This window comes from Pantherophis guttatus, chromosome 4, assembly GCF_059756535.1.
Source record: "Pantherophis guttatus breed Tessera chromosome 4, ASM5975653v1, whole genome shotgun sequence".
Classification (NCBI taxonomy): domain Eukaryota; kingdom Metazoa; phylum Chordata; class Lepidosauria; order Squamata; family Colubridae; genus Pantherophis; species Pantherophis guttatus.
The window spans coordinates 53,211,675-53,230,606 of NC_142066.1; the positions used below are offsets into that span (position 1 = coordinate 53,211,675).

At 36.5% G+C, this 18,932-nt stretch overlaps 1 protein-coding gene across 10 annotated transcripts in view; it reads right to left on the minus strand.

The window, feature by feature from the left end:
• The window catches only part of CDK12 (cyclin dependent kinase 12), a 171,720-nt gene that overhangs the window by 94,914 nt on the left and 57,874 nt on the right, over positions 1-18,932 (minus strand). For 7 of the 10 annotated variants that reach the window (XR_015733837.1, XR_015733839.1, XR_015733838.1 and 4 more), the window contains one exon: positions 10,511-10,653. The exons of 1 other annotated variant lie outside the window; for it this stretch is intronic. The gene's annotated coding sequence lies outside the window, so the exon portion shown is untranslated. Of the gene's footprint in view, positions 1-4,109; positions 4,346-10,510; positions 10,654-18,932 lie in introns of those variants that run through there. 2 more of the 10 variants (XR_015733840.1, XR_015733836.1) reach the window with 1 other exon arrangement.

Below are 18,932 nucleotides of genomic sequence, written 5' to 3' on the forward strand. Positions count from 1 at the left end.
TAGGTAACAATAAAGACTACAACCAAGGAGCATCTGCTTCCTTTACTCCTGCTGCATCACAATGTTGGAATAATGTTAATAAATTGGCAGGCACAAACACACCCTTGCACACAGACATGGATTGTGAGGCCAAGCTAAGATGACCCCATACTTAGACAAGAAAGGAGAGATAAGTCAGAAAGAAGGATCCTTAAACTATTTGTAGACTATATCCTATATGTCATATAGGGTTGTAACAATGCTTGGCACCATTATGGCTCACTGTTGCCAATATCTGAACCTTAGTGTTCTAAGCAGCACATGCCCAAAATGTACTGAATCAAGCAGCATTGCTCGTGGACAAGATGGGAAATTTAAACAGTAGCACTTGCTAGTTAATGGTCAGTGCTACTAGGATTCCTGCCAATGCAAGCAGGTAAGTCCACCAGGCTCGTAAAAACAGACAGAAACCCGACAGAAATAATATGTCCCAGGAGGGAAAGAGAGGCTGGTGCATGCTAACTGATAGGAATGATAGACTTGCACAGATCTTACAGTAGCAAGTGTAGCATTAAGAAGATTGCGGGCCAAGCAGTGACTATTAGTAATCTATCTTGAATGCTAAAGAGAAGCAGCTTCTGATCTTCTTTGCAGGAGTTACAAACAACATTTATAAAAATTAGATACCTTTCTTATTGTTAATTGTATGTTATTCTTCACTTTTTCTTTTATCCCTTTATGATCTTTTTACTTCCTCTTCTATGGCTCTGCAACTTTTACATTTTTTATAAAAAATATTTTAATAAAAAATACTTTTAAAAGTATATGTTGAAGAGAATGTATTGCTTTCTCACTGTCAATATATAAGAGTCGGCTACCAATCCTTGTAAAAGTCATATTGACATCAATCCTTGTAAAAGTCATATTGACATGTATATATACATGTATGTTCATACAAAATACACTGTAATGTTTTGTCCCTAGATTAATAAAGATTTAGGAGATAAATACATAAGCAACCCATTGTAAACATCTCTATTATTACCGAAAATGCTTGTCTCTCTGCCTGAGTGCAGGAAAACTGTTAGAAAGAAATCAAATGAATATCTGTCCTAATATATCAGAGGATAAATGAGATGTAAATTGGGAATAGTTCAGTTGTTAAAATTCTTGTAACCTCGTCCCTTCCATTTCAATAAATCTTGCTAAAGAAAACTGTATGAGAATCTTGCTTGGAAAATAACACTTTTTACTTGAGGCAGTTGCCAAAGAACCTGACATATATACACAAAAAAGCCAAATCAATAATTTTTAATTTAGGCACTACTTTTACTAGGATCAATCAAAATGGCACAGAAAGGCCAAGTTTATGGAACACAATAAATCTAAACCCAGGTTAACAAAATACAGTGTGGAAGGGATTGTATAAAATGCTACATCTAAGTAGCATTTTAACCATACCATGGCATCAGACAGCATGCTAAGACAAAAGTCGGGTTCTCCCAATAATCTGACTATAATTTTTTAAATCCTATTCTAGCGCATTGTGGAAATCAAGCCCCAATGTCCTGAGCATGTGCACTGGAATGAGAACATCGCTACTTGGCTCCTAATGAAGACCACCAACACAAGAATTTTTCACCTGTACTTTTAAGTTGCAGCAGAAACATTTAACTTGTGTTAGTGAACATTTTTTAATCAAATTCCACTTGCAATCTCTGTAAAAAGAGAGAGAGAGAGAGAGAGAGAGAGAGAGAGAGAGAGAGAGAGAGAGAGGGAGAAGGATGAAAATGTATTATTTTAAAATGAATGAAATGAGTAAAATCTTATTTAAAAGAGCTCTTAAGGATGCCCTCCAGTTTAAGAAATGTTAGATTGCAATCCTATATCCTTTTTCTGGGATGGTAAATTCCCTTTAATTCAGTCAAACTTACTTCAGAGTAAAGCTGAACAGTCAGTTAATCAACTGCTTCATCAATCAATTTAATTTGCATATGAATGAAATTGCTTATGAGGAATAGGGATTATATCCCCTTAGAAGATGCATGGATATTGCAATAGACTCGTTTTTAGAAGAACCATGCTTTCCTGGATCAGGAAAGATAGAGTAGAAACATTAATGGGAAATTTAGAGGACTTTAGTATATTAGCAGGTTTTCACAATTAATAACTAGAAGACAAAGATGTTAACAAAAAAATATGAAACCAGAAGATAAAATAAAACTGATACTGAAAAACTGCTTTTGAGAAAAAAAGTAAGATATCCAAGTATTGATATGACAAATATAAATTATACGTTATTTCAAAATAATCATGTTAAGATATGGGCTGAAACTAAGAAAGACATGTTAAAATGCAAGAATTTAAAACTTGGATAATTTCTGTGATAAAAATGAATGTTTGCCAAGAACGTTTTTGTTTCAAACAATACCTCTTTTAACAACAGATGTATCATCCAAACAATGGCAAAAAGATGTCCCTAAGTTTACATGGCAAAGGGGGAAAAAAGAGTTAAATATAAAATGTTAAGACATGCATAGGAAAAAGGAGGACTGGGTTTACCAGATTTAAAATTGTATTTTGCTGCTTGTCGTTTGGTCTGGGTGAAAGAATGGAGACTTTTATAGTTACATCACCTGAAGTTTAGATACTATGGCTTCATGGTTAATGTGGATTTCAAAAATCATATTATTGCACATGCTATGTTGAAAATATAGAAGATATAAATCCAGTTTGTGCCCAAAAACTACCTTTATGGATCTCAGCTCAGGAACTATATTATAGAAGAGAAATGACAGATAAAGATGAATGTTTGACATACTGGGACCTATTGAAAAATTATCAAGGGGAATTTAAAATCAAATGAAGAGAATAATTAATAGCAGAAGGATATAATTATCAATGGTTCTCCCATTTACAATTATCTGAAAGATTTAAAATTAATAAAGTGACTTATAGTATGGAGCGAATAAGAATCTGAAATACAATTGTATACTAATGGTGAAAGTGTAATTGATAAAATGTACAAAGTTTTGTTAGAATTTGAAATAGAGGTAGAACACTTTAAAGAATGCATGATAGTGGTCTTAGTATTTTGGTTGTAATATACAGATGGATCAATGGAAGATATGCAGTTAAAAGGGTTGAAATTTGTCCATTCTAACTCTGTTATTTTGTTATCTCAAAGTGAATTTTTATAAAATACGTACTGTAGGTAAATGATGCCAGTGAAATTATATAAATTGTATAAAGCCACCTCAAACATGTTGGAAATATGAGCAACATGAAGTGACATTTTATCATGCTTAGTGGACATTTAAAAAAGCAAAAAAAAAAAAAAAAAAAAGGATCCAAATACATATTTTATTATAGAGGACTTTAAAAATTAATAATCAACTAAAGCCAGAACTTTTCTTGTTAGAATTAATGGATATACCATTAGAAAAAAAAAACCATAAAAGATTCTTTCAGGATATGATCACAGCAGCAAGATAATTATATACACAGAGATGCATATGCAGTTCCTCTGGAGGTGAAATTGAAAGATTTTGATGAAATTTAGTTTCATTGGTTAGAGAAAAGTTATTTACATTTAATGCTGACCTGAAACCTCTTAAGGACTTTTTGTGTAAAAATGAAAAAGAGAAACTTGTAATCTATGATTTTGAAGATTACACAGGTTATAAAAAGGAGAGTAATATGTAACTTTAGAAATAGATGTTAAGATCTATTTGTGCTTATAATTATTACAAAGAATATTGGAAACCACTTCTTTATACTTTTCCCTTCTTTTCTATTTTTCTTAACTTTTTTCTTTTCTTACACTTTATGCTTTTTCTTTTATTTATTTTTCCATGCTTACTACCAACTAGTTTGTGTTAGTTTTTAATCCACATTTAAAAGTTTTAATAAAACTTTTTAAAAAGGATCAGGAAAGGTAGAGGGGGGTCACAGTTCAAAAACAATACATATGTTACTATTTTATAACATTTAATAAAAACCAAATTCGCTTATTAACTGTGAAAACTTTTATCACTCAATCAAAATTTTAGTGGGTTAATGCAACTTGTTAGCCAGATAAAACACTGTAACTTATTTATAATCTAAAAATGAGGTGTATTTATAATAAATATGTTTTGAAATAGCTTTAATAATAATGCTTAAGTCGCATTCTTACTGTGCTTTAGTACATGTAAACTTTGAACCTATGGGCATATACATATTTATTTACAGATATGCTCGCTTCCATACACTTATAGAGATGTGTGCCACAATAAAGATAGAAGAGAGTTGTGCATCTCTACAGGCTGGTGATGCCAATTTGCCTCTTTCCATTTCTTCTAAATGGACATCCGTGAGAGTAAAACTAAAAAAAAAAAAAAAGTTGGTCAATGAAGCAGTGGCTATGCAATGAAGGAGGCTGCATATGCACAAGGGAATTACGTAGCCTGCCAAACTCCTGCATTTCTGGCCTAGTGCACAGAGTTAGCCTCTGGGCTCAACCAACCTCAGGATGGTTAACCAAACGAAAGGAATTGTAAAGGATTATCATCCTCAAAAAACTGATATCATAATTCTGCCCTTTTTGACTACTTCCCCTGAAGTCACAAACTCCTTTGGGAATGTTGAATGTGGTGCCATTTTTCCCATTCTTCAGATTTTGTTTCAAACGTTAGATTCTCTAACACACTTACTAAACCTTTAATATCACCTTCAATAGCCACATCTATGGCTAAATTGTGATAATTACTTATATTTGCCCACACATTTCCTTCCCTTCCCCTTTTCCTTATTACTTCTCCCACTTACTGTGTTTTGTGTTCTTTCTCTTATCACACATATGCACCCAGATACACATGCATACTCACACACCTAGCAGATCATGGATGGAGGACAACTGACCTTCTCCACAGCAAATGTCATAGAAGTGTAGTTTCTATTCTAGGTATTCCTATCTATCCCCCTTTCCATCTAAAATAATGGACAAATAATCCATTAAAATAATAATCCATTGATGATTAGATCAGATTGATTGACAGGTTAGGTCTGCCAATTTCAATCCTTGCGTTCTTCTTCTTCTTCACCCAAGATAGCTGGCCTCGCTTTGCTTTCTTCATTTTTTAATCTTTCAAGGTGTGTGTCTTGTTGCCTAGAACAGTTTCCTCCACCGTTTCCAAGCAAAGTCATGCCCATAAAACACACTGAACTGATGGATATATTTCTACATGGAATATTTTTGCTAGTCATTGCACATTCCTACTCATTCTCACCTACCTAACAGGTGTTTGAAAATCAAATTGTGCCACCAAATCACTTTTTTTTTTCCTGGTGCATTCAAGGTTTTCAGAGGTTTAGCAAAGGATCAAAGTTTTTAAAAAAATTCCTGAGAGGAGAAGCAGGTTTCTGGCCTGGGGTGCCAACTGATTTGCCCGTGGCAGTCCTGAGTCAGTTATACTATCATGGATTTGGAGTCAGGAGAATCAAACCTCTGGAGAAAGGTACCACCTAAAGTTCCTTTTCTCATTAGCCTATCAAAATCACCATACAGATTGCCATGTGCCAAGAATCTGTAGAAAAATATGTTTAGGGCAAATAATCAGAAATGGCTTGCAAACTGTGCCACATTTTATGTGAATTTTTTCTTGCCCTTCAAGTCATTTTTTTCCCTATACCCCTTATTCACTTGTCGGTCTCTGAGTTTTCACTTTTCTCCCCAGCTGCCTATTCATTCATATATTTGCAGATTCAAAATCTGACTAGGGATTATACTGTTTGTGTTTAGTTCTAACTTCTAACACTGGCATTCAGTTTCTAAACAGCTGCCCTTTCCAGCTGAAAAGATCTGATTCATATAGTAATAACTAAATGTGCAGATAGACTGTGACAATCTACAAAGGATCAGTATTGTTACACAAATAAGGAACACTATTTGCATTGCGTATAGCGTATAACGTATATACTAGATGCCCTCATACATAGACTTCATGCACATGGTGCATAAATTGTAAATATCTGAATAGTGCATGTGGCTATAACCCTTTCATCTCAGAAAAGGAATGTAAAGACTGGCCACATCATATGTCTAAATGTATTGACTACGATACATTTACAATAAATGTAATAAATGGCAGTGTATCTCTCTACTCTGTGTTTTTTTAGGTTTTCTGAACATGCAAAAACACGATTTTGGGAATAGACACAGTATCTTCAGCTAAATTTCAGAAATCATTCTAGATGACAATTTTAATTATTACAGTATACATATTATGGGATTTTTAATAGCCAGGAGCAACGTAGATAAGAGGGCACAACATCTCATGTCCATTGGATGTCTTGACCTTCAGCATTGAGACAGGAAATCTGCAGAAGCCTTCCACTCACCCTGGCTTAAGTTTGATTGGATTTCTATGTAACCAAGATTGCTCACAATAATAATTTGTGCAAAATATTCTGTTAGTTTTTGGGTACAGATCATTAAGGTCCCCTATAGATTTTGCAATTTAACACATTTTAACACATCTGCTTGACTCCTCGTACTTGTATTCATATATCCAGTTCAGTTCTAACTGCTGTACAATTTACAAAGAAAAATTCATCTTAATTCTAATACTGAAAATAAAAACAAAACAAAAATTAAATTCACCTAACATACTTTGCAAAATAACAATATATTACATATTGTATTATATTAGACCAAGGCTGACCCTATCATTTGGCAGAGAAAATGCTTTCCTTCAGTTAGCTGATTGAGGGGGTGGGGGCAAAGGACAATAAATAGTTAATTATTTAATTTATTGCTGTACTTTTATTATGAGGGAGAAACTATCCTTGATATTATTTGCCTTAGACAATTGAATAATTTGGCGAGGGAGGGAGGGAGGGAGGAAGGGCAAGGGCAAGGGGGAAAGAGAGAGAGAGAGAGGGAGGGTGGGAGGGAGAGACTGAGAATGAGAATGAGAATGGAGATCAGTACTGGATGGCATTAGTTGCCCTCCCTCAGACAACAGCATTCTTTGGGCCAGCCTTGTGCTATATAGTTGCAGACTATTTTCAATCAGCACCTGCTTTTATGCCTATAGCAGCACACTGCTAATCCATGCCCAACAGATGATATTACCCACCATATTAGTTAAAGCTACCAATTCTAGGCTGCAAAAATCTAGCTAACTATTCTACAGCAGCAAACTGATATAGAAAACTCCAATTCTAGGCTGCCTTCTGGTCTATTAGATTCTTGCAATCCAAACATGAAACCCCAATGTTTAATACATACATTTCAAAAATGTATTTTTATTCATGTATATCCCACCTTTATTAGTCTTATAAATAACTCAAAATGGAAAACATACCTAATATTTCTTCCTCTTAATATTTCTTCCACAGCCACCACCCATGAGGCGGGTTGGGCTGAGAGAAAGCGACTGGCCCAAAGTCACCCACCTGGCTTTCATGCCCAAGGCAGGACTTAGAACTCACAGTCTCCTATTTTCTAGCCTGCTGCCGTAACAAGTACACCAAACTGACCTTCAATTATTATTATTATTATTTTCTAAAGATGATAATATATATAAAAATAGAAATATAGGAGGTGACTATTTACTTATTCATTAAATCAATTTATGTAGCTGCCCATCTCAGTAAATGACACTGGGCAGCTCATAACATTAAAACAAATACGGAATATGCAAACACAAATAAAATAAGAGATAAAACACATAGCAGCTGGAGAATCATAAAATAAAGACCTCAACACAGTCAGGAAATGGGTTGCGTCACATTCTGGGGCTGCAGGCTTGAGCACTTAAGTCAGGTCTTTAGGACCCCACAGAGGCCAATAGGATTGGAGCCAACTAAATTTTTTGAGAGATAATATTCCAGAGGGTAGGTACTATAGCAGAAAAAGTTTTCCTATGTGGGTCTGCCAGCCAACACTCCTAGTGCAGCATGCGCCCTATGCTACTTTGGATAGGATGGTAGAGACAACTGGGAAGAGTCAGACCCATAAATAACCTGGCGCAAGTCCTGTAGGGATTTAAAGATAACTACCAACTTTAACTTAGAAGCAAACTGGCAGTCAATGCAACTTGAAGAACGATGTTTCACTGAATAACTGACACCGTTGATTTTGCACCAGCTGAACCTTCCAAATGCTCAAGAGCAATTCAATGTAGAATGTGTTGCAATAATCCATCAGAAGCTAATGAAGGCATAACTATAAGTGAGCAGGTTCTCTTGGTCCAGGAAGACATGCAAATGATGCCCAACACAAAGGCGTGCAAAGGCCTTCTTAGCTAAGACCACCACCTGCTCTTTGAAAGGAGATATGAATCCAGGAGGCCCCTAGATTACATCTGGCTCTGCAACAGTGCCATCCATCCAGAACCAAAGATGGAAAATCCCCCAAACCAAAAGCCATGTGGTCTTACTTGGGTTAAACTGAAGTTCCTGAAGAAACATCTTGGATAAGAAGTGAAATGTTTTCAATGAAAAACAAAACAAAACCCAAGAAAGTCCAGTTGTCTTTTGAACAGCATTTCAGACCACCATGACTTGGATGACTGAGAATTGAGTTGAAGGTTGTTGCGCCCCATCCAGACCCCCATTGACTCCAGACACTGAGACATAATTTCCATATCATCATTTACACAGCCTGGAATGGAGATACAAAGCTGAGCATACCGATGATATCTCACCTCAAAGTGCTAGCTAGAGGACCTCACCCAGGGGCTTTATTAGATGTTAAATAGCAGGGAGAAAGTACCACCCCACAAAGTAGAGTCCAGAGGCTAGAGCTCTTGCCACTCATCAACCCCAGAGGAAGGAGGACAATCCCAGAACCAATACAGAAGGATACCATGATTGATGGTCTCTATATTACTACTATAGAACTGTATCTAAAACTGTATTTAAGAAGAACTGTATTTAAAAAAGAAAAGTGTACATGGGAATGAAGAGAAAAATACAAAAATGCAAAAATCCTATATTAAACTATATAACATATAAAACAAAAACAAAGAAAAATAGCTCAAATAAATTTAAACTTAGAAAACTCCAAATTAAAATAAAAGTCAAGGTTACAAAGTAAAATTCCTAAATACCTAAATTATGTCTATTTTTAGTATAGATATATAATAGGCCATTCAAAGATAAGTGGAAGATAGGTAGATATAGTAGATAAGACATCAAATAACTGAAATTATGTTAATTTTCTATTTTTGCAAGTTGTGATTCAGTTTTTTTAACAGTGAATTAAAGCAAGAGCATATGCAACCATAATGTCTGGTTTTGCCTTCCCATCAGTGCAAAGCTGATTCAAAGTCTCAGTGTTGACAAACTCCATTAAGTTATCATGTGGAGCTTCAGACGCAAGTTCATCCAGATTTATTCATAGAGGGAAAGAATCCAAATTTGGAAACTATAATCCAGCAAAACATTAATATTTTTAATCCTTACCTGGCTTCAAAGAACCTGGTTTACCACAGTTAGTCAATTTAGTCAATTACAAGAGGACAAGTGGACATATCTGTAAGATATGCACCAAAGTGCCTTTACATTTATTACATCATTTATTGCAGCATAAAAATGATGAGAGCCATTCTTTTTAAAACATTCCCTGAAGGATCCAAGAGCATTTTTTTTCTTTTGCTAAACTACATTTTTAAGTCGTAGGAAACATATTATATTCTTTAAAACCTAAATCTACTTACTGAATAACATAAATTCCAATCTATTTTTCTATAGTGTCCAAATTTATCTATGTAAAATTTAAACCATTTTGGTAATAATAAATGGATAGTTTTATGCACCAGTGCTACCATAAAAAAACACACTGCCAAAGAAAGGGCTCTTTAACACCTCAGAAATTGCTGTAGAGGGGAGGGGAGAAATGTTCCTTTATTTGGTACGTTTTTGAGTTTAGTACAATATTCCTTAAGATAGGAAGGTTTGGGGCATGCAACCATCCAATCTTGAAGTGAAATAAATTTCAGAGGACCATAGCAGCTTTAATTCTTCAGGCCAAATAAATCTCCAGAGGCTTTTTGGGCTTAGCATCTGGTACCCCTAAATGTCTGCCTGGGTAAACACATTCCAATGCAGAGGAGGCGGTGTGGACCAAGCTAGATGAAATCTCTCTGCCACACATTTGCACTTTCTTCCAATGACACTAAATATTAATGAGTGGCCTACATTAAATCCACAAGCACCTGACTCTCCCTCCCCTCTCTCCTTCTGCAGGGCAGCTGCCCTGGCGCATCACCGCAGAAACCATCATCTTTACTAGCAGGAACCCATCCTCCCCTCCTTCCCCCTGCCATCCCCTCCCCCCACCGCCAACTGGGGATCGCCAGAAGGCAAAGGGAGGCTGGTGCAGCTGAGCAGGAAGAGAACAGCACCAGCTGTGCATTCATTTCCAGAGGTTTCAATTCTGTCCAGCCTTGCTATTCTTCCTTTCAACAGAGGCAGTGAAATTATAAAGTACTAACATTGGGGAGAAGGGATAGGACAGGCAAAAAAGAGAAATAGGGTGTACCTGTGTCTGCCGGCCAATCGTATCTTCTTTGAAGAACTAGTGCAAATGTTATATTCCTCACCCTTCAACCAAAAAAAAGTTGCCATCTGATTAGGCAAAAAGTCATGATCTAGCCAGTTCTTTGCCCAATGGCACGTCTATTCCTAGAAACAAAAGGCAGAAAGGAACAAAAAAAGTTATTTATCTACTCTACCCTAACTCATCTCGTGTATTAGTTTTAGCTATATACCAAATTAGGAGACTCAATAGCTTGTGATTCCAGCCTGCCAGAATATATTGGGTGGCCTCCCTAGATTTCACTGATAACTAAACAGAGTTCTAAACTTGCAAGAAAATGCAACTGGTAGGTTAATCTTGAATATAGAATAAACTCTTCCGCAATAAGGTGTCCTCTATCTTCAACAATTATCTACCAAAGGCAACAACTCTTCAGAAATTATCTATTTATTGTATTTCATTTTTGAAATTACTACTTCACTTTCTAGACAGCTAATAAAATATATGTAAAACGCATTAGAAAGCACACCATAACAATAATAAAATCTACACATACAATAGATTGAAGATTTTAATTCTTGTTTTACATTTTTTATATTTTCCCTATATGTCCCCTTGATCAGCTAAAACCTGCATGTTAGTGAGCTAAGTCAGAACTGGCCACTGGCGAGGGCAGATCCAAACTGGCATTTCCTACCTTACTTTTGGTTCCTCCTGTCTCTCCCCCCCAAACAGCAGGTGTGTCTGGGAAGGGCAGCTCCTGTAACAACTTTGAAATGAGCTTTGGAGGACAGCTTGCCAAGTGAAGCCTGAGGGAGGCAGACTGTCATCCTCGCCCCTCCTCGACCTATTTCTTTGGCTACTTTATTGGTTGTACACATTTCTAGAGAACTGTATAAATCATCAAAAGGCCTTATACATCAAGTGCCTGCCAAAGGAGTATATTAGGTTAGCTTATCTAAAATGTGTGAGCTATACAATGTGGGGTCCCTTCCTGGATTTGTGGCCATTATACAGAGAGAGTAATTAAGTGTATGAGAGAGTGAAAGAAAGGGGGGAAGGGAAGGGAAGGGTGCATTAGTGTAAGTTTCAGGCTTGCATTTCCTCCCCAAATTAGTCCCTTTGTCCCTTTGGGGGTGTTTAAGGGAAGGTGTTTCATGTACCAATTTGATCCTTAAATGTCCGTAATGATATGCCAAACTTTGGGCTTCTCCTAGCCCAGAAATCCTGGGAGCCATAAAAATATTCTCCCATCCTAACTGCAGGAACTTCTGGCCATGGAATAGATCCCAAAAGGAATCCAAATCTTTGCTTCAAAGAGATGGTTGGCCTCTTCCAGTAGATCCTCTTTCATTATACACAATTATATGCAGACACATGAAACATTATTAATACATACTGCCATGAAAAGACCTTTGAGCCTTGCTGCGTGTATTCTCAAACTGAGAAGGAAGATATGGAAACTACTGTATGGATACATAAAAATCTCATTTTTTTGAAGGCCAAAGTAAAAACAAGTTGCTCTAAACCTGTCTCAACATATCTATCCTGAAATTCCTGCCTTGCCCTTAGAGATTTCTTCCCACTGGCCAGGGCTCATCCTTAGAAGTAGGGAAAGCAAATTATTCTCTTTGATTCCTTGCCTGTCCTACACACACATCACATCCACACACTACCCATTTCCCTTTATGCTGTGTTCCATCCAAACAGCCCAAAGTGGTCCTTGATTGATGGCAGTGTTTGCCCGCTAAGCGCACCCTGCGGTCCAATCCTTGCACATTCCCCAATTCCTCCCCAGTCCCTATTCAAAGACCGACTGTGTCTCATGTCAGTCCCTGAGGTGCTATTAATTAAAAATACATCCAATTAAATGGCAGGTGAGGACGTGCCATACGAGCTCCCTCCCCCTCCTGCTTCGATTGGCTCATCTGTGCTTCGAATTGAACAAGATGCAGAGAGAGGCTACAGGAGAGCTCTCTGAACCTGTGCCAACATAGGCCATGCCAGTCTGTTCGGGTGGTGCTGTGAGTGTATGTTGCTGTGTGTGCATATGCAAAAGAGATGTGGCAGGCTGATTACCATAGCCAATGGTTGGCATTATTATAGTTTGTCAGCTGCGTCCTGCCCCATTTTTATGCTTGCTTTCTCCCAAATACCAAATGAAACTAGGGGGAAGAAAAGCTTATCTAGTAGAGAGAGAGAGTTTGCTAAGCCAAACAACAGATTCATTTAAAAATAAGTCTGTGGAATGGAGGCCTACATGCAAAGTTTTGGCTATCCATTTTAAAGTGTGACGCTAATTTCAATTTCTCCTTTGCAGTTTGGCCACTGCCTCCCAAGCTTCTTTTGCCCATTTTAGCAGCCTTCCTCCTTCTTAATTACCTTGTGCAGATTTTACTTCAGTTCTGTTTTCTCCCAGATCACAGAATCCAGTTATAGGAGCTTCACAATCAGTTTATGGAGACCCAGAGTTGGATTGGGGATAGAGGAGGGAGTGAGGAAGTCTAAATTATTTTTCTCAGTCTGGCTTCTGTAACAGGAATCAATTCCCCAGACCACTAATATCCCTGACAGATGGGTATTGTGTCACATGCTTATTTTAATAACAATAATCGAAATATAGTATAGAAATGGTGAGCCAAAGACAGGCAAAATATGGAACATCTGAATACTGATTTAGTCAACAATGCTAATTTTACCCTTTGTGCAGTGGTACAATTGCAAAATATCAACCTTTTTGCCAAACTGGTGATGCGTTTGTCTCCTGCTAAAGACAACAATTCAATAACCTTATATTTTACTAATGCTGAAGTAAGGGAAAATATATGGAACCAAATGAATATTTCAACAAGTTAGTTCTATATCAGTATCAGTCATCTTGTCATATAATGATATAAACATTTTTCATGGGGTCTTTCTAAGATCTGGTTCATAGTTATGTGTCAGCAGATAGCATGACAGCTAATTCTATGATCCAACCCATACGTTTCTGAATATAGTGGGATTTATTTCATGTGTTCATATTTAAAGCAATATAATCCATAAATATGCTCCTCGGTCGTGCATAATGTACAAGTAATTCAGATTAACTGGTATTGATCAATTATATACTGAAACTAAATTTTGTTGGATTGAGCCAGGAACGATGTTTTTAAATGCCATTCAAGGATAGCTAGAAGTATGACTCTTAATTGCAATATCTAAAAATTACCAAATTTCAATCAAACATGAAGTTGGCATTTTACATTTCAAAAGTTGACATAGTAACACTGAAAAAAGATTCTTGGGCTAAAAACTGAGCTTTTCTTGTCAGACAAATATGGCAACAAAAGTATTCCTTCTGAAAGTGATATTGAATGGAGGAGTGTGGAGCAACACAGAACAAATCAGAAAAATCTTGCAATGGCCAAGAAATGGGGTGGTTGATTCAAAAGTGTTCCATTTTAGTTTTGGAATCTGCCGTATTTCTTGCCGACTTCACATTCCTGCTAATTGGAGATTTTAATCTTCAGCGACTTTCTGCTCAGGGGTGCTGACAGGATCACCAGCTGTGCAGCTATTCCAGCAGCAGCGGCTTTTTAATCAAGCCATCTTGGCAGGGAAGGTGGGATAGTGGAATTGGGGAAAGGGAGGGTGAGGTTAGGAGGATGAGGAAGGTGAGAGCTTGGTGTTTGCCCCCTCCCCACTCCAAGGGCAAAGCTAATTTGTGGAGGGAAAGAGAAACTGGTTTTTCCTTGTAGAAACTAAGAGTAAGTCTTGGCAGGATCCCAAGACACGAGTTTATGCAGACTGCTGATCCCCATCAGCCATATATTAAAAGGGTACATTTTTAAATTACATCAAGGAGCAGAGAAGGAGAACCCTAGCCCTAAACCTTTTTGTAGCAATCTTTATTTTAGAAGGTAGATAGCAATTTTTGGTTAGATATGGTAAGGATAAAGAAATTGAATTTCTGCTCACATTACAATTAAGTATCTTCCCCTTTCCCTCACAGTCATGATTCAAACACCGAGGAGACACCTCAAGAATTTATATTGGAGTAGGGGATAAACGAGTCAGCTCCAAAATTTGATACTAAGTCCCTATGACTCATGGATAACTCCTATGTACCACACTATTTGATCCATGGCATTTAATGTCCTTCTAATCTGCTTCTCATACAACGTGAGGCTTAAAGTTCATCGAATAGTTTGACAGAAAACAACATCCTTGATTTCCTCGGGTCGCCTGGTAAGCATTTTGGTCCTCTGCAGATGGAGATCTCTTCCTAGCTGTCAAGTTTTATCATTATCATGGCAGATTTTTCCTCTAAAATTTGCCCTTTTAGGGAAAAAAATTATCAGCTAGGGCAAGCATCTACAATTCACAGCTTGGCGGCTGCAGGCCTTCTTTTCAATCCCTGATACAAAACCTTGGTGAACTCCGACATCTACACCAATAGCTACAGCTTTTATTCAAGAGAATAACTATTTTATTTAAGAGGTTAAAAGGAGAAAATGAGAAAGAGAATTATCCTATGAATGATATTTATTTTTTAACAAAACTATAATTAAATTAAATCCAATGCTCTTTTATTTTGCCCCAACTCGTTTTTAGAATGTTAAAAAAGCCTTGAAAGATTTGCAGACCTGTCACTTAGGAATCCTTCAGAAAGAGAAAAGAAAGTGCATTACCAAAAAAACACAGATAGTGTGCATAAATTTGCATCTGCTATTTTATATGCATAAGTGCCAAATTCAAAACAATTATGATAATCTAAATGATTATATACTTTTTGGCAAAATGATAGTATGATAGTGACTAGAAGATCTCTGCAGAAGCTCAGTCTGCTGATTTGGAGGGAAGTGCTCTTAGGACTCCTTTCCTTTAAAGGATTGGTCTGTATTTCATGTAGAATAGATACTTTGTACCCTTATATCTTCACTACATATTTTGGCAATCGCTGTGCTTATTGTGGTGGCCTAGGGGGGAAGATGCTTGCCTCCCACTTGGAAAGTTGAGAGTTCGATCCTAGAGGTTTCTCTTTTGGGGTGCAAAGGAAAAATATCTGCTGTGAACTCCGCATGGCATCAGGAAGGGCATCTGGCAAGTAAACACTTAGTTTCATCCAGTCACCCTGTTTCTACCCCAAATTAAGGGATTACAGGATCGTAAAAAGGGAGTTTGTGTTATTGTGTGTGCTGAAGCCAATAGACCTCATATTCTATTCTAAAGAAAGAAGGTGGAAACTATTTGCATTAGTTTCTATGTTACTCATACCATTTTTATTAATTTTTTAATTTAACCAATTTATATTGCTGCCCATCTTGCAAATGCAACTCTGGGCAGTTAGCACACACATAAACAATACAAACAATGCTCATAAATGCTACTGTAATAAAGAATAAAAATCTACAGAAGTTATTGAGGGTAAACCCAAATAGAGTAGTTAACAAAAACCTCTCAATGGGGTATCTAATCTCCTGATTATCAAGCACACTAGGCTCATTAGATTATATTATTTTAAATGAAGGGCCCTTCCTGTTGGATCTAGAAGGATAGACAGAAACAACGAAAAGAGGTGGTCCTGAAAATAACCAACCCCATGTCATGAAGCTTTTGACAAGCAACATTCCACCCAGAAGCACCCAGGGAGTGTTCAACTGAGCAGAGATTAATATACCATCTCCCAGGTTCTAATTCAGCACCGTAACTATGACACCAAACTGTCTCTTTTGTTACTTTAAGTTGTGATCATCTACACAGAAGTAAGTTCAATTTTGAGTAATGTATTTAGAATAGAATAACAGAGTTGGAAGGGACCTTGGAGGTCTTCTAGTCCAACCCCCTGCTTATACAGAATATCCTACACCATTTCAGACAAATGGTTATCCAATCTTTTCTTAAAAACTTCCAGTGTTGGAGCATTTACAACTTCTGGAGGGAAGTTGTTCCACTGATTAATTGTTCTGTCAGGAAATTTCTCCTTAGTTCTAAGTTGCTTCTCTCCTTGATTAGTTTCCACCCATTGCTTCTTGTTCTACCCTCAGGTGCTTTGGAGAATAGCTTGACTCCCTCTTCTTTATGGTAGCCCCTGAGATATTGGAACACTGATATCATGTCACCCCTAGTCCTTCTCTTCATCAAACTAGACATACCCAGTTCCAGCAACTGTTTTTTATATGTTTTAGCTTCCATCCCCTAATCATCTTAGTTGCTCTTCTCTGCACTCTTTCTAGAGTCTCAACATCTTTTTTACATCATGGTGACCAAAACCTGAGATACAATTTTGAGTATCTTAAACTAAACTGCTATGTTTAGTTATACTAGACAACCCAAAGCCTCCTTACTCTATCTTCACAATAAGGATTCCAATGGTGTTTTTTTTTAAATCACTTCAATTGCTTTTTTCCATAGCTTTCTCAGCTTTGTGAGATTTTTCAAAATTAAAAAATATTTTCTAAAGACATACTGTTTAAGCTTCCACTTCAAACTTGTACAGTTTTCAATATTCTGAAATTTATTATTTTTGTCCTGTAGAATTGGGGAGAATTATTGTCTGGTGAACATACTGAAAATACTACATCAGAAACAATTCTTTTACTACATTTTACTAATCCAGGAACTCCTGTTTAAAAAAAAAAAAGAATGGCTTTAAAATTAGTTTCAGTCTATTTTATTGCTAGAATTTTTAATCTTTTGTATGTCTGAGCTACCACAAAGGATAAGGACAATAAGAATTCTAATGTAGATTAAAACATTGGTCAATGTGATCAATACAGAGAGAGGCGGAAGGACTAGATTATGCAGCAGAAACAAACATTATAATAGGTGAGATCCATCTGGGTACAAAATAAAGGATCAAGTAAGTTTCAACCTAAAGGGACCCTTTTTATTTCCCATTAGAATCCATACTTCATCTAGTTTCACTCATCCCATCCCTCTCAGTTTCAGATGTTCATCGTGCTATCTTTGCTTGTATTTGGGTTTAACTGGATGCAGTTCTAGTTGTCAGCCTCAAAACAGCAAGGACTATTATTTTAAATCTTGTAGTTCTGCATGAAAAGATCTGGAAGAGGTGGGCTCAGCAAATATAGGATACTTAGCAGAAAAGCTGCTATGGGCAATACTCCCCATGTTGATCCTCACAGGCGCTACACTTACTACATTTTGTTGAATATAAGAATATAAATATTAAGTATATTTTATTCTGTTTCATTACATTGATCCATTAACTGTCTTGCTCTCCATTTGTCACTATTCTCATTGCTAGTTTTAGTTTATAAGCTCTGTAATGGCAAGGACCTGTCTATTTCTGTTTTGCTTTAGTTAAAGAGAGTGTTCACATAGCATTTTAAGCCATAATGTGTTTTGTTTGGCTTGGACTTAGCTGATGTGAACCCAACCCATATGCTGTGAACATGGCACTCTATATAATCAGCTGACATGCAAACATATTGCTCTCCATACGCTGGAGAATGTAATTGGAGTTGTTGTTTGGCCAGTTTGGATTTTCTTTAACGTAAAACTAGGAAAGTGGGAAAGATATTTTTCTCATATGCAGCAGAAATTAGGAAATTTCTTTTTCTTTCTTTCTTTCTATCTATCTATCTATCTATCTATCTATCTATCTGTCTATCTATCTATCTATCTATCTATCATCTATCTATCTATCTATCTATCTTTCTTTCTTTCTCTCTCTCTCTCTCTCTCTCTCTCTCTCTCTTTCTTTCTTTCCTTTCTTTTTAGCGAACAAGGGAGTGACTTGAGATACATAATGATTCTCCAAGAATTTTTTTTGTCTCTGTATTCAGGCTTCTTTGGCTGTAAATATCTCCCTTCCTCAAAATGGTAAAAGGAAATGAAACCAAAAGAGAGGTCCAATGGAGTTAACAAGCCATGATGATCCAAAAGTGAGATGCCAGAACTTCCTGTGGAAATGTTTGGAAGTTTTGTTGGCATGAGCTGCCCTCTTGTGTCTAAAAGAAGAATGCCAGTTGCCAATTGTCATGAAGAAGAAATCACTCAATGACCTATCTTTAAAGATCTACATTTAGTTTATTGCACAATATTTTCTACGGTACTTTTTGTTGTTCAGTCTTATCTTTACTTATGTACTATACTTTTATGTTTAATTTATACAGCATTTCTCTCTTTTATCACCTCAGAAATATAAATTATCAATTCATTTTTAAAATATTAAGAATTTCTTTTCCTTCAAAGAAACCATTTTTATATGAATAAAAATTATTAATAAAACTATTAATAACAAACCAAGTTAAAACATAATGATGGCTATTCTGAAACAGCTAGCAGATTAAGAAACACAGCATGACAATATTTAAAGATCTTCTTCAGTTGTACAAGGGGCAAGATTGTATGCAATTGTAAGCAATTGCTACTAGCATCACTGCTGACAAATGTCCCCAACTCTTAAGGTGAGAAC